Source organism: Protopterus annectens, chromosome 10.part0 (genome assembly GCF_019279795.1).
Source record: "Protopterus annectens isolate FY-2018-M chromosome 10.part0, PAN1.0, whole genome shotgun sequence".
In the NCBI taxonomy this organism is placed as follows: Eukaryota; Metazoa; Chordata; order Ceratodontiformes; family Protopteridae; genus Protopterus; species Protopterus annectens.
The window spans coordinates 1129197146-1129209357 of record NC_056744.1 but is presented as its reverse complement, the minus strand read 5'-3'; the positions used below and the strand labels follow the sequence as shown (position 1 = coordinate 1129209357).

The 12212-nt window shown below is 34.7% G+C and overlaps 1 protein-coding gene across 1 annotated transcript in view; it reads right to left on the bottom strand.

The window, feature by feature from the left end:
- LOC122814248 (adenylate kinase isoenzyme 5-like) overlaps window positions 1–12212 on the bottom strand; it is a 2798058-nt gene that overhangs the window by 1773122 nt on the left and 1012724 nt on the right. The gene's annotated exons all lie outside the window — the stretch shown is intronic.

Below are 12212 nucleotides of genomic sequence, written 5' to 3'. Positions count from 1 at the left end.
CAGGAGGGCCAGATTTTGCATCCTCAGTTGCAAACCGTGAACCTAGCAGCCTGGTTCATCCCCTGAACACTTCACCAGCAACCCTCAGTAATCAGGTGCTGGATGTCATCCTTGAGGCAAGGAGGCCTAGTACTAGGAAATCCTATTCAGAAAAGTGGAAAAGATACTGTTCTTGGAGCCAGTCTCAGGGAATGGACACAACCGTGCCCAACGTACCTCAAATCCTAAATTACCTAACAGAAGTGCTCCACAAAGGCCTATGCTTCTCTTCAATTAAGATTCATGCCTCTGCCATCTCAGCTCATTACAATACTGAGCCAACCCTCTTCTCTCACCCTCTGGTCAAACAGTTTCTGAGAGGAGTCAAAAATTTAAGACCCCCCCAGGAGAACTCCCACTCCAGCCTGGCACCTTAACTTTGTATTGGAGAAGCTCACGCTTCCTCCCTTTGAACCTGCTGCTACAGCAGAGCTAAAATTCCTCTCTTGGAAAACAGCCTTACGTCTTGCTGAAGTGTTTCTGAATTGCAGGCCCTTATGGCCGTGGAACCCTTCATTATCCTCCATGCGGGCAGGGTTTCCCTCAGGACTAACCCATCATTTATGCCCAAGATGGTATCTAGTGTGGCTTTAAACCAATCCATTAATTTGCCAACCTTTTTCCCTAATCTTTAGAATAAAGAGGAAAGGATCCTGCACTCCTTGGCTGTGCACAGGCATCTTAGGTTCTACCTGGACAAGACTAAACCTTTCAGAAAATCTGACCAGCTGCTAGTCAGCTTTGCTACAAGGCCAGAGGGCAAGGCCATTTAAAAGCAAACCATTTCTAAATGGATAGCACACTGCATCCATTTCTTCTACAAACACCATGGAAAACCTACCCCACAGGGGATCAGAACTCATTCCACTAGGGCTACCTCAACCTCTACAGCATTTCTCAGGGGAGTCCCTACCAGGTACATCCTGGAAGCTGCAACCTGGAGTTCTGTACACACCTTCACCAAGCATTATCACTTGCCTATCTTTTCTAAATCCAGAGCTGGATTTGCCACAGCAGTCTTACAAGGCTTGCTAGCCAGCCCTAATGCTTCTTGACTGTCTCTGCCCTTCCTCAGCTTTGGTAATCAACCCAAGTGTGATGACTGCAACAGTGAAACATGAAGAACATAGTACAGTTGTTTACCATAAATGTGGATGTTCGAGTGTATTCACTGTTGCAGTCCCGGTTACCCTCCCTCCAGCCCCCTGACTTCTCTATACTTTCTACCTATCCTTTTTTGGCCATATCTTATAACAATGGTATTTACTTTTTACTGGGGGTGTTCCACACCATGTAAATGCTTCCTATTTTGGGGGCTCCTGACATCTGGAGCAAGAAAAACTGATGTAATGGCATCGGCTGCATGTTTTATACCCCTGACGACCTGATGTCATGGAAGAAATGACAGCATCCAACGCAGAAATCCCAAGACTCTGGTATTTGGGTCGGCTGATGGCTACCTGCAGGCAGATAACCCAAGTGTGATGACTGCAACAGTGAATACACTTGAACATCTACATGTATGGTAAGTGTACATAACTGTACTTTTTACTGACTACTCTGACCTCTGCAAGAAGGATGTCTGAGTTGCAAACTGTGATGGTGAGTCAACCTTACCTCATTTACCACAGGGAATTCAGGGTTTCTTTGAGAACTAATCATTCTTTTATGCCTAAAGTGGTATCTGAGTTTACTTTAAGGCAAACTACCCATCTCACCGTTTTCTGTCTTGAATCTAAAAATGAGGGAGAAAAGATACTTCATTTCTTGCATGTCCATAGACAACTTGGAAACTATCTTGACAGAACTACATCTTTCAGATTTTCAGATCAGTTATTCATTTCTTGTAAAGGTAAGAAGAAAGGGCAACCTGTGTTAAAGCAGATTATTTCCAAGTAGTTATCCAAGGCTTATTATCTTTTGTTATTCTTACCACAAGAAAACTGTTCCAGGCAGGGTCAAGGCCCACTCTACCAGGCCTTGGCTTCATCAGTGGCTTTTGGAAAGTATTGGCTTCTAGAAGTATTCTAAAAGCAGCAGCTTGGCCATCTGTGCATTATTTTTGAAAGCACTGTAAGTTTGATTCCTGCTTTAGGTCTGCACTATAGCAGTTGATGTTCAGATGATCACTGCTGCAGTAGCCACTCCCTCCCTTCAACCTTCTTGTTTCTTGGCGTGTTGTTTTTCCCAGGGCTCAGGCTCCCGCTGTCTGTTGGCATGAAAGCTCTGAAGGGCTTGACACATAAACCTGCCTTTTTAGTCAGCTTAGCTTGAGTTGATAACTGTTTGGGCATTTGGAAGGTACCCTGAAGCTATGCAAGCTGCCCGGTTGATATATCTTTGCAGCGTATAACCTATGTAGCTTAGACTGCCACACCAGTGATCATTTGAACATCTATCATTATGGGAAGTTTACTTACACAACTGTACGTTATATTCATAAATTGTCTACGTCAACATGGGAACAGAGAAAGACAATGTTGCATATAGGGAATTGACGATATGGTGATATAGAAAATAGGCAGGTGGGGGTGAGAATTTACTAAAGAAGATTGGGAAAGGAAACAATGTATTGGAAGAAAATAACTAGAGATGGAAAGGTAATAGGCCAGTATGAAGACAAAGTGATGTTTGTATTCTAGGTTAGAAATTGCCTTCTCTACCAGGAATTTATACCAGAGTGTATGCAAAGAGAAAGGGATAGGGCAATGCTAAGTGACAGGCCATCTCTGGTAGAGTTTTTAGCTGCGTCTGGAACACACACTACTGTTAAATAAGGGGTAATTATTAGGACATATAAAATACTGCATAGTAACTATAAGAATCAATCAGAGGAAGTTTGAAAAGATTAGGAAGAGAGACTGAAAAGGCAGTTTACAAAGGAGCAATGGGAGAACATTTGTATTGCTACTAAGTATGCAGCAAAGTCCAGAAGGTTTAGGATTTTTGCTCAAAAGTGTTTTGTATGTGTATTTTTATGCCCCATGCAAACTTCATAGAATTTATTTTTTCAGGTAGATGGCTGATGCTGGAGGTGTGATGGGAAAGAGAGAGAGAAGTAATTTCCTGTTGTAACGTATTGTTTGAAAATTGTATGAATTGTTTAATTACTACATTTTTGCTTGTAGTAGGGAGATTGTATTTTCCACCATGGTTGTATATTCCAGACTGCGTCTGAAAACATCCCACTGAGTCCAGTGCTCTACCTGGTCAGCAAATGAATAAACAAAAAGACTGAAAGTATGCACTTGAGAGTATATCACTTTAGAAGTGTTGGAGCAGCAAATAACTATTATTGTTTTGAGATGGGACACAGGACCAGAATTGTCCAGACATAGTAAGGCCTTGCTAAATTTATTGCTTTTGGTGGTCTTCAAAGCTATTATTAGGAATTGGAAATAAAAAATCTGAACTAACTGTAACTGAAGTGTAGAATATTGTAGAGGAGATAAAAGAACTGGAGGTGACAATTGATTAGAAGATGGAAGGAGCAAATTACGTAGAAATAAATAGAATTTGTAGCCACAATCATGGGCATAATAAATGCAGAATAATGTTCTAAAGGTGGAGTAAGGGAAGACAAAAACTGAGGAATTTATGCAGTGTTAAATGACTAATAATTGTTAAAAAGAAAATGTGTAATGCATGAAACTATCACTATGGTTTGTTTTCTATTAATGTGTGTGCACTTATGTCAGTACGCAAGTTATAATTTAATAAATATGTTAAAAAATCTCCACTTCTAAGCTGTTGGTCTGCTTTAGCTGAAATTTATACCTGCCACTCTCTGTCACCTATTCCTGTATCCATTCATTCTCTTGCTTCTGTTTTTATACAGCTCTTAGCTGTAGTCTCTGAATATCTCACTGATTTCTTAGTCATCTGTTCTTCTATTTCCCATGTCATATATTGTCTGTGGAATCTCTGCATGTCTCTGCTTTCCCTTATACTTTTTCTAGACTTTTTCCCAATGGATTCCCCTACCACTTTCCATTAGTCCTTGCAATGCCACTGTTGTGCTTCCAGAATGGACATGGTCTAGGTTTCTGTGTCAGTCCTCAGTATTAGTTCTTGCAGAGTTATCCCTCCCGTATCCTCCTCAGTATCTCAAATGTGTCTTTGTGTCTGTCATATTGCTTCTTCCAGCATATTTCTAAAGTGTTAAATTTTCTTCTTATCATTTCTGTCTTCATGGTCTTTTCACAGATGACTGTTGTAACCCCATTCCACCATAAATCATCCAGAGCTATTTTATCCTTATCATTTTCTTATATTGTTTCCTCTAATGATCTGCTTTTGTTTAATCTTTTTGGTGATGATTTCCACTGTAGCTGGCTTATCTGTGCCTCAGCCCTTTCTTCATCTTGTTCTCTCTCATGTCAACTTTACTGCCTTATGTCTGGTAAGTACTTTTCCTGGATTTCTTTTTGTTAGGGCCTCCTTGGTACCTAAGAAAACTGTCTAGCATGCTTGCTTGGTATAGCAGGACGTTTCTGGAGAAAGTTTGTCAACTTTTCTTGGTGTACTTTCCTCTGTGTTCCTGTACAGGTTCTTCATCATGTTCTGGTTAAACTCTATTTTCATGAACAACCTATCATTTTCAGGATCTAGGGTTATACCGAAGTTCTTGATGATTACATCTTTTTATCTCATCTCCTTCAATTTTAGTTGTTAGTTGTTGAGCCTTATCTACCTCTAACCTTGGCATAATTAAGACTTCCATAAGTAGTAGTTCCATTTATGCTCTTTCTTTATTTCCACATTTCCATGCTTATACAAATTTTCTTAAAATTTCTGAAATACCTGTAATACCTCTGTGACGATCCCCTGCGCAAACCTGGGGCAGTAACTAAGGAGCCTCAATCCTCACCACTATCTCCGGTAAGGGATCGCTACTGAAAGCAGGGATAGAACACACAATTTCCCCTAAGGGTACACTGGGAACAGGCTCCAAACCTGGGACTGGAATATGTGCTTCACTCCAGGTCCCCAAATGAGTCTTCACACCACCCACTGCAAAGCACTGTGTCCCAGTTCTAGGTATTTGACACACTCACTCTTAAATATTTGATAATCATACATACAAACACTTTTAGGAAAGACTGGCACAGATTTACCTGCTATGTCCTCTTTCCCAAATTACATGGTAATGCTGCCACCAGTGAAAATACCAGACTACCCTTCAAAAGGGATGTTCAATTATATTGAGTAAAATAAATATTGATATAAAAGGTAGCATGCAGTAAGGCTTTTTGGAGTGGCCCTGGTGTTATCACAATAAGCATAAACACTCTCAGGTTACGAAAAGTACTTTCTAAATAACCAGCCACAATCGAAGGTAGTAAAATATTTCATAAATAAAATGATTTAAAACATATATACCCTAAATAACTGATTTCAGTAAACCACAGATTTACACACACAGGAATTACGAAAATAACACTGTAGGATAGGTTTCACACTGATTGAAGAAAAACTCTAACTGTAGATCATTAACTGTCTGAAGATTAACTATCCCTGTCTAGTGTAATTTTACTGAGCAAGGCAAGATGATACTCTTACTTCTGCAAGGCAAAATAAGAATGTATGTCCTCTCTTCAGACTGTTGGCTGGTCCTCAGTGACTGGAATAGCAAGTCCTATTATTTCTGCTGAACAGTTCTGAAAAACTCTTGAGTGCTAAATACTGATCTGGAAAACAACCACTGACTACTACAACAACTACTGTAATTTAACTAAACTGCAACTGAACTGAACTTTAACTGACTCAGCATCTGCTTTTTATTGCAGAATCTTTCAAAAATCACACAAAGTTGTTATGAGAATTTTACTCTTTCATTTCAGACTTTCAAAAAGTAAACAAAAACAGCTGCTGTGGAAATTTCATCCCTTTCAGCTGTGGCACATAATGACATCACTCTAGGTCAGCTGAATGGCACAACCTGCATTTAGAATTCATTTTAAAAGATGTACATTTGGTCAGCCAGAATAACACTGTTTGATTCAAACTTCCCACACACATCAAAGAAACCATCAAAAAAACATAAACTTATTTACAGAATTAGAGCTAGTCATGCTGGTATTTATAACAGAAGGTAATTTATAATTATTCACACGTATTTACAAAACTGCAGCCAGACAGGCTAGCACAGATAACAATATCAGATATCCTCACAACCTCTACAAGATTTCTGGATATTTTTCCTCATTATAGGCTCCCTAAGCTTTGCAACAACCATTTCTACTTTCTGTTGCATAAGTCATGCTAAAAGCTTTTGTGCTGTGGTGTTATCATCAACAATAGTTGTTTAACAACATTATTTCTAAACGTGTGCATATTATCCAGATATTCCCTTATTTTCCTTTTAGTGCTCTGCATTTTTGCCTCTAGTTGTTCTGGGACATTCCCCTTGTTTTGCAATACTTTAACCTTTGCCAGACTCTTTAAGTAATTCCTATTATTTCTTAACCATATATATCTCTTTGTCTTTTATTTCTACCATATTTTTAAACTCTATTTTCATTTTATCAACTACTAACTATAACTTCTGAAGATATTTCTATCTTTTTAATAACTATTGAATATTTTCTATTACCCATTCCTTAAATTCCTCTCATTTTGGCAGGTAGCTGGGAAAGCACCAATGTCTCATTTTTACTTAATTACCCTGCATTTCTGTGTTGGATTTTATTGGTGCATTACTTGAAATTGTTATTAGATGTATGTTGAAGCCTTCAGTCAAATTCCCATGTTCCTTTGAAATATAATTTCTATCCTGTGTAGCCCAGTTATTGTACCTTGGAGAACAGTATGTAAATTATGTCTGAGTTCATACTACTGAACTCACATCTTCCATAATAAATATTTTTATAAATTTCTTCAGAAATCTACCCTCTATTCTGAAATTTTCCCTTCTTGGTCCTCCCTGATACATCCTCCCTATTTCAAATCAAGTTCCAGTCCCCACATATAAATAATATTCCTTGCTGAAAACTGATTATTTCTTCCCAAATGTTCTTAAGTTCCATAATAGCAGTTTTTGTTGGAATGTAAATACATGCCAATGTAGTCCTCCTCCCTTGCCGATAAGACCAGCAGTCTACCATTATTCTTTCTTTCTCTTCTATCATTATTAGACCCCCTTTAGCGGTTAGTATAAATAATCCGTTTTCCTTTGTCCCTAATATCTTGCTGAATATTTATCCTGAAATACTTTCTTTGTCAAATTCACATACTCATTTATTTCCAAACGTGTCTCTTGCAACATTGCTATCTGACTCTGCATTTCTTAATGTAATTCAATACTGTTTCCTTTTTTTCCCTATACCTGTAAGGCCACTTACGTTCCAAGATATTATGGATAGTTTAACCATTGTGATAAAAAGCTGTTTTTCCTCCTATTAAACATAGCAAATGTTTTAATGTGTATTTCCAACTTTCATGTTACATGCACACACTAAAGTTTGTCAGGCTGATCTTTTATAAAGTTATTTCTTCTCTTGTCCATTTGAAACCATGTTGCATTGTTTAAGACTTTTTGTTTTAATGAAAACCCTCAAAGAAAAAAAAAACTAAGTACCTTTTCAAAACACCCCCATTCCCTATTACCTTAGAACAAACTCTCAAAACTATGTACTACTTCAAAAAATGAAGTTTAACACTCCAGATCGGAAAGATTGCACCAAATTGACAGCTACACCTACAGGCATTACCTAATGTAAAGTTTAAGATTGCCTATGCTAAATGCATGTTACAGCCTGTGTTCTGACTTACACTTATTGCTGTCTGTTCTTTTCTTATGTTATCTCTGTTCTCCACAAATATGTGAAAAACTGCTTGTATGCTTTCAGGAAACATTAACTTTTAGCCCTAAGAAAAAAATGCACTAGTTTACTTGAAATAAAATCAAATTGTTCACTGTTGTATTAAAGTCCATTAAAGTATTAAGGCTGTTGGAGAGGATATCTCTAATTCACTTTTCCATAATTTCATATTTTTTCACTTAATCGTTTGTGATTATAGCTATAACTTTTGCATTTCCCTCAGCAAAGAATGCTCAGAATTGCAAAATTACTTGCACTCACAGACAGAGCGTCAGGTGGATGTAAAAGATTCCATGGCACCTATTGAAAAGAGTAAGTTTTTTTATCGATATATGCATTACATATTATTTACATATTTACATTATTTATATCTGTTTAAAAATCTTCATACATTATAAACTTAACTTCAATTTAAGCATTTCCCCCACTCTTTTATACACAACCAAAACATTATTTTCTTCAGAATCTTTGTCAAAGTCCATTTTCCATTGTATTTGATTTCATTTAGTCTCTCATTCCATATAGTCCATGAAATATAAAATATTACTCTGTTCATTTTCTTCACTTCTTCCTTTTTTCGTGCACCATAATAACCAAATTATATTATGGCCATATTTATTTGCTCAAATTTTGGCAACATTTTCACCCTCTTATGTTTATATATTTCTTTCCACAAATTATTAACTCTTTCACATTTCAAAAACACATGCTCAGTAGTCTCAAACTCTCCACATTTATTACATATTCTATTTCGCTTTTTCCTGTATGGCATATTTGCCATAACCAGCAATTTTCTAATAGACAATCTCCATAAAAAATCATTACATTTTTTAATCTTTTTTTATAGTTATTATATCTCAGCGTTATGTCTTTTTTCTAATCTATTTCTAAATCTTTCCATGGATCAATGCAGTAAAATGCTTTCATAAATATTTAAGTACCAATCTTTTCTATTATTCTCACATAAATTCTTTTTTATTTTCCATAACACAATTTTGTTTTGGTATTCTTTCATTTCTTCATTCACAATACTTTTACTTCTCTTTTTAACGTCCACTCTTCCCCACAGTTCTTGTTTTATAATATAGCATCATTTCTATTAAGTTTTTATTTTCCTTCATAATTCCTTTTAATACCGTATATAAAATTAAAGATGCTGCATGCACTATTGGGTTTATTAAACCTAAGCCTCCTTGCTCTTTTTTCATATATAGAATCCCTCCTTGGATTGGATTCGGTCCAAAGTTCCATATAAAAGAAAATATAGTCATCATTTCCTTTTCATACTTAATAGGATTCATATAGATGTTTGCACCATAAGCAATTTTTCCTATTACCATGGTGTCCAAGTGTGTTTTTTTACCATATGAAAATCTATATGATTTAAAAAAAGTCATATCCTTCATTTAAGTACATTATCCTATTGTTGTCTGTATTCTTTCCTTCCAGATATTATTCCTAATATATCCATATATTTTTCATTGATCTCAATACCACCTATCATACCTTCAAAACCATATCCTTTACTTTTCTCTTTAATTATACTTAAATCAAATTTCTTTTAATTTATACTTAATTTTACATTTACTTATTCCATCCATACTCTATTTTTAACAATTACTACAATATCATCTGCATAATTATACATTATTGGTAGTTGTACTTCCTTCACCATTTTGTATCCACTGCTACTTGACATTTTATTAATTTCCTTCACTATTACATTCATAACTAATGAGAAAATTATACTACTAGCTGAGCAGCCCTGCTTTATTCCAAGTTCTACTTTTATTTCTTCCCCAGTCCAGCCATTTACATTTAGTTTCACCTAGTTACTTTCTTAAACAGATTTTATTACTTGTCATATTTTTTGCTTACGTTATATGCTTGCAAAATTCCCCATAATGATTTATATTGAATATTATCATAGGCTTTACTTGTATCCCATATTGTAACCTTCTCTTCTACATTTTTATTTATGATATCATCAGTTATTTCTCTTATTACCCATAATAACTCTTGACTTCCTTTTCTTTTTTCCTCTGAATACATTTTGGTCCTATATTCTATCAATTTTTGTATCCTTGTTGTTATTATTCTCATAAGAAAATGTATAATCAATATTATTCAATGTTATAGGTCTCCAGTTTTTTTATCTCCTCTTTATTTCCTTTTTAAAAAATAAATTTTATAAATCCTCTACATATCTCTTTCTCTTTAATTCCAGTTTTTAACCATTCATTCATAAGTTCTGTAAAACTTATTTTTTGCCACTCCATTGCTTTATACATACCATATTCAGTTCTGTCCAGTCCTGTTGCAGAATTCATTTAAATATCTTTTAGAATTTAATTCACTTCTTTCATAGTTATTTTTTGTTGTAAATATTCATTATCTTCGTTATTTCATTTTACACCTTTATAAGTTTGTTCTTTGTTATCTTCGCTTTTAACAATAATTCCAATAAATGTTGTTTAATAATTTTGTATATTCCTAAATACTGCCTTATTTGTTTACCTTCCTTATTTTTAATTCTCTTATGTTCCTTCTTTTATTATTTTCCTCAAATATGGTGCTACCTCTTCTTTCTTTCCTTGCAAACAGTATTTTTATTTATTTAACAAGTTAATTTTAATTTGATTAATTTTATAAAGTTCTCTTTTTTCATAAAATGATTTTTTTCTTCTCTGATAAGTCTCTGAATGTTTCTTGTCTTAATATCCTATTTTCTCCTTTCTTTTTCTTCGTTTCTTCCTTATACAGTCTAAAAACACTTTTTATATTTTTTCTTTAAAATTAAGCCACCAAACAATCCAATTCTCATAAAACTCTCTCATATTCATATGATTTTTCCATAATTCTATAAGTTTTTTTTCTCTTCTAAATCTTATTCCTTTTCAGTAATTCTCTTTATTCCTTTTCCTATTCTTATGTATTCTTCATTTCCTATACTTTAACCCATATAGCCACATGATCTGAAAATCCAGCAGACTTTATTTTTCTAACTTTTAAACTATCAGATATTAAAAAATAATCAATGTCTGTCTTAATTTCATTCATTTTGTAGGTCCATTGGTTATTCTCCCATGCACTTAACTTTCCACTTCTCATAATTTCTTTAACCATTTTATCATCACAATTGCTCTTATTATTTTTTCTTAAATTGCAGTTAAAATTACCCACAACTATAATGTCCATATTTACACAAACATATTCAAGAATATTTTTAAATATCATTTCATCCTCTATAATTCTGTACACACATTGTTTCCATCTCAAGTCTATTACTGCAATTTGGCCTAGTTCCACTATGGTTACATGTAATATTTTAATGCTTTCTTGACATAATATACATATACCCGAGCACATTCCTTTCCTCATGTTCCAAACTACCGGGCACCATTCGAAAGTGTTTCAGTTTATGCTCTTTTTTTCCTCTGTTAATAATTTGATATCTCCTAAAACAATAATATGTGCATCTACTGCAGCACACCATTGTGAAATACCTATTCTGCTCTTAAGGTTGTTCATACTGTTCACATTTAAAGCTAATATTTTCAGCTTTTAAGAACAGTTAGTATAATAAAATTTGTACCCCTTTCCTTATTTTCTGTAGGTTATATTTTTGAATTTTATTTTCATTTCTTTAACTCTTTTTCCCTGTCAATTTTTTTTTCTTTCTGTACCCGTCAGCTTCTTCCTCACATCTCCTCTGTTTTTCCTTGTTACTTTCTCTAACATCATGTACAACTTCATCAGTCACATCTTTTTGTACATTTTCTTGTATAACACATTCTTATATCTCTTTCTCCTGTATTACTTCATTTTCATTTTCTTGCACATTAATTTTACATTCTAGTCATGAAGGACCAATATTGCCACATTTTTGCACTTTAAATCATATTTTTGTATTGTGCCCTGTTTTACCACATAAATAACATCTTTTTATCACATTCATTGATTAAATGATCATTTTTCCACAAAAATAACAAGTCTTTGGTTGATCCCTGTATTCCACAAAACCTTTATTACCATGAACATTAAAAATACTAGGTACATGCATAACATTATCATTGTCCATTTTCAGTATTACTTCACATTCCCACCCCCCAGTCCATACTCCTCTTTCATCATATATTTTTGCAGTGTCCATTACTTCTTTATGTATAGTTAACAAATGTTCTTTCATCTCTTTTGCTTCAACGTCAGTTCTAAACTGGATCATTTTTTCTTGTTTGTCTGTAAAAAGCTTGCACCACATATTCTGACCATCGATAAATATTTTTCTTTTGTTCATATGCACCCAAACAGTTTTGCATGGCCCGCCCAGTCTCAAATATCAAGTCACAA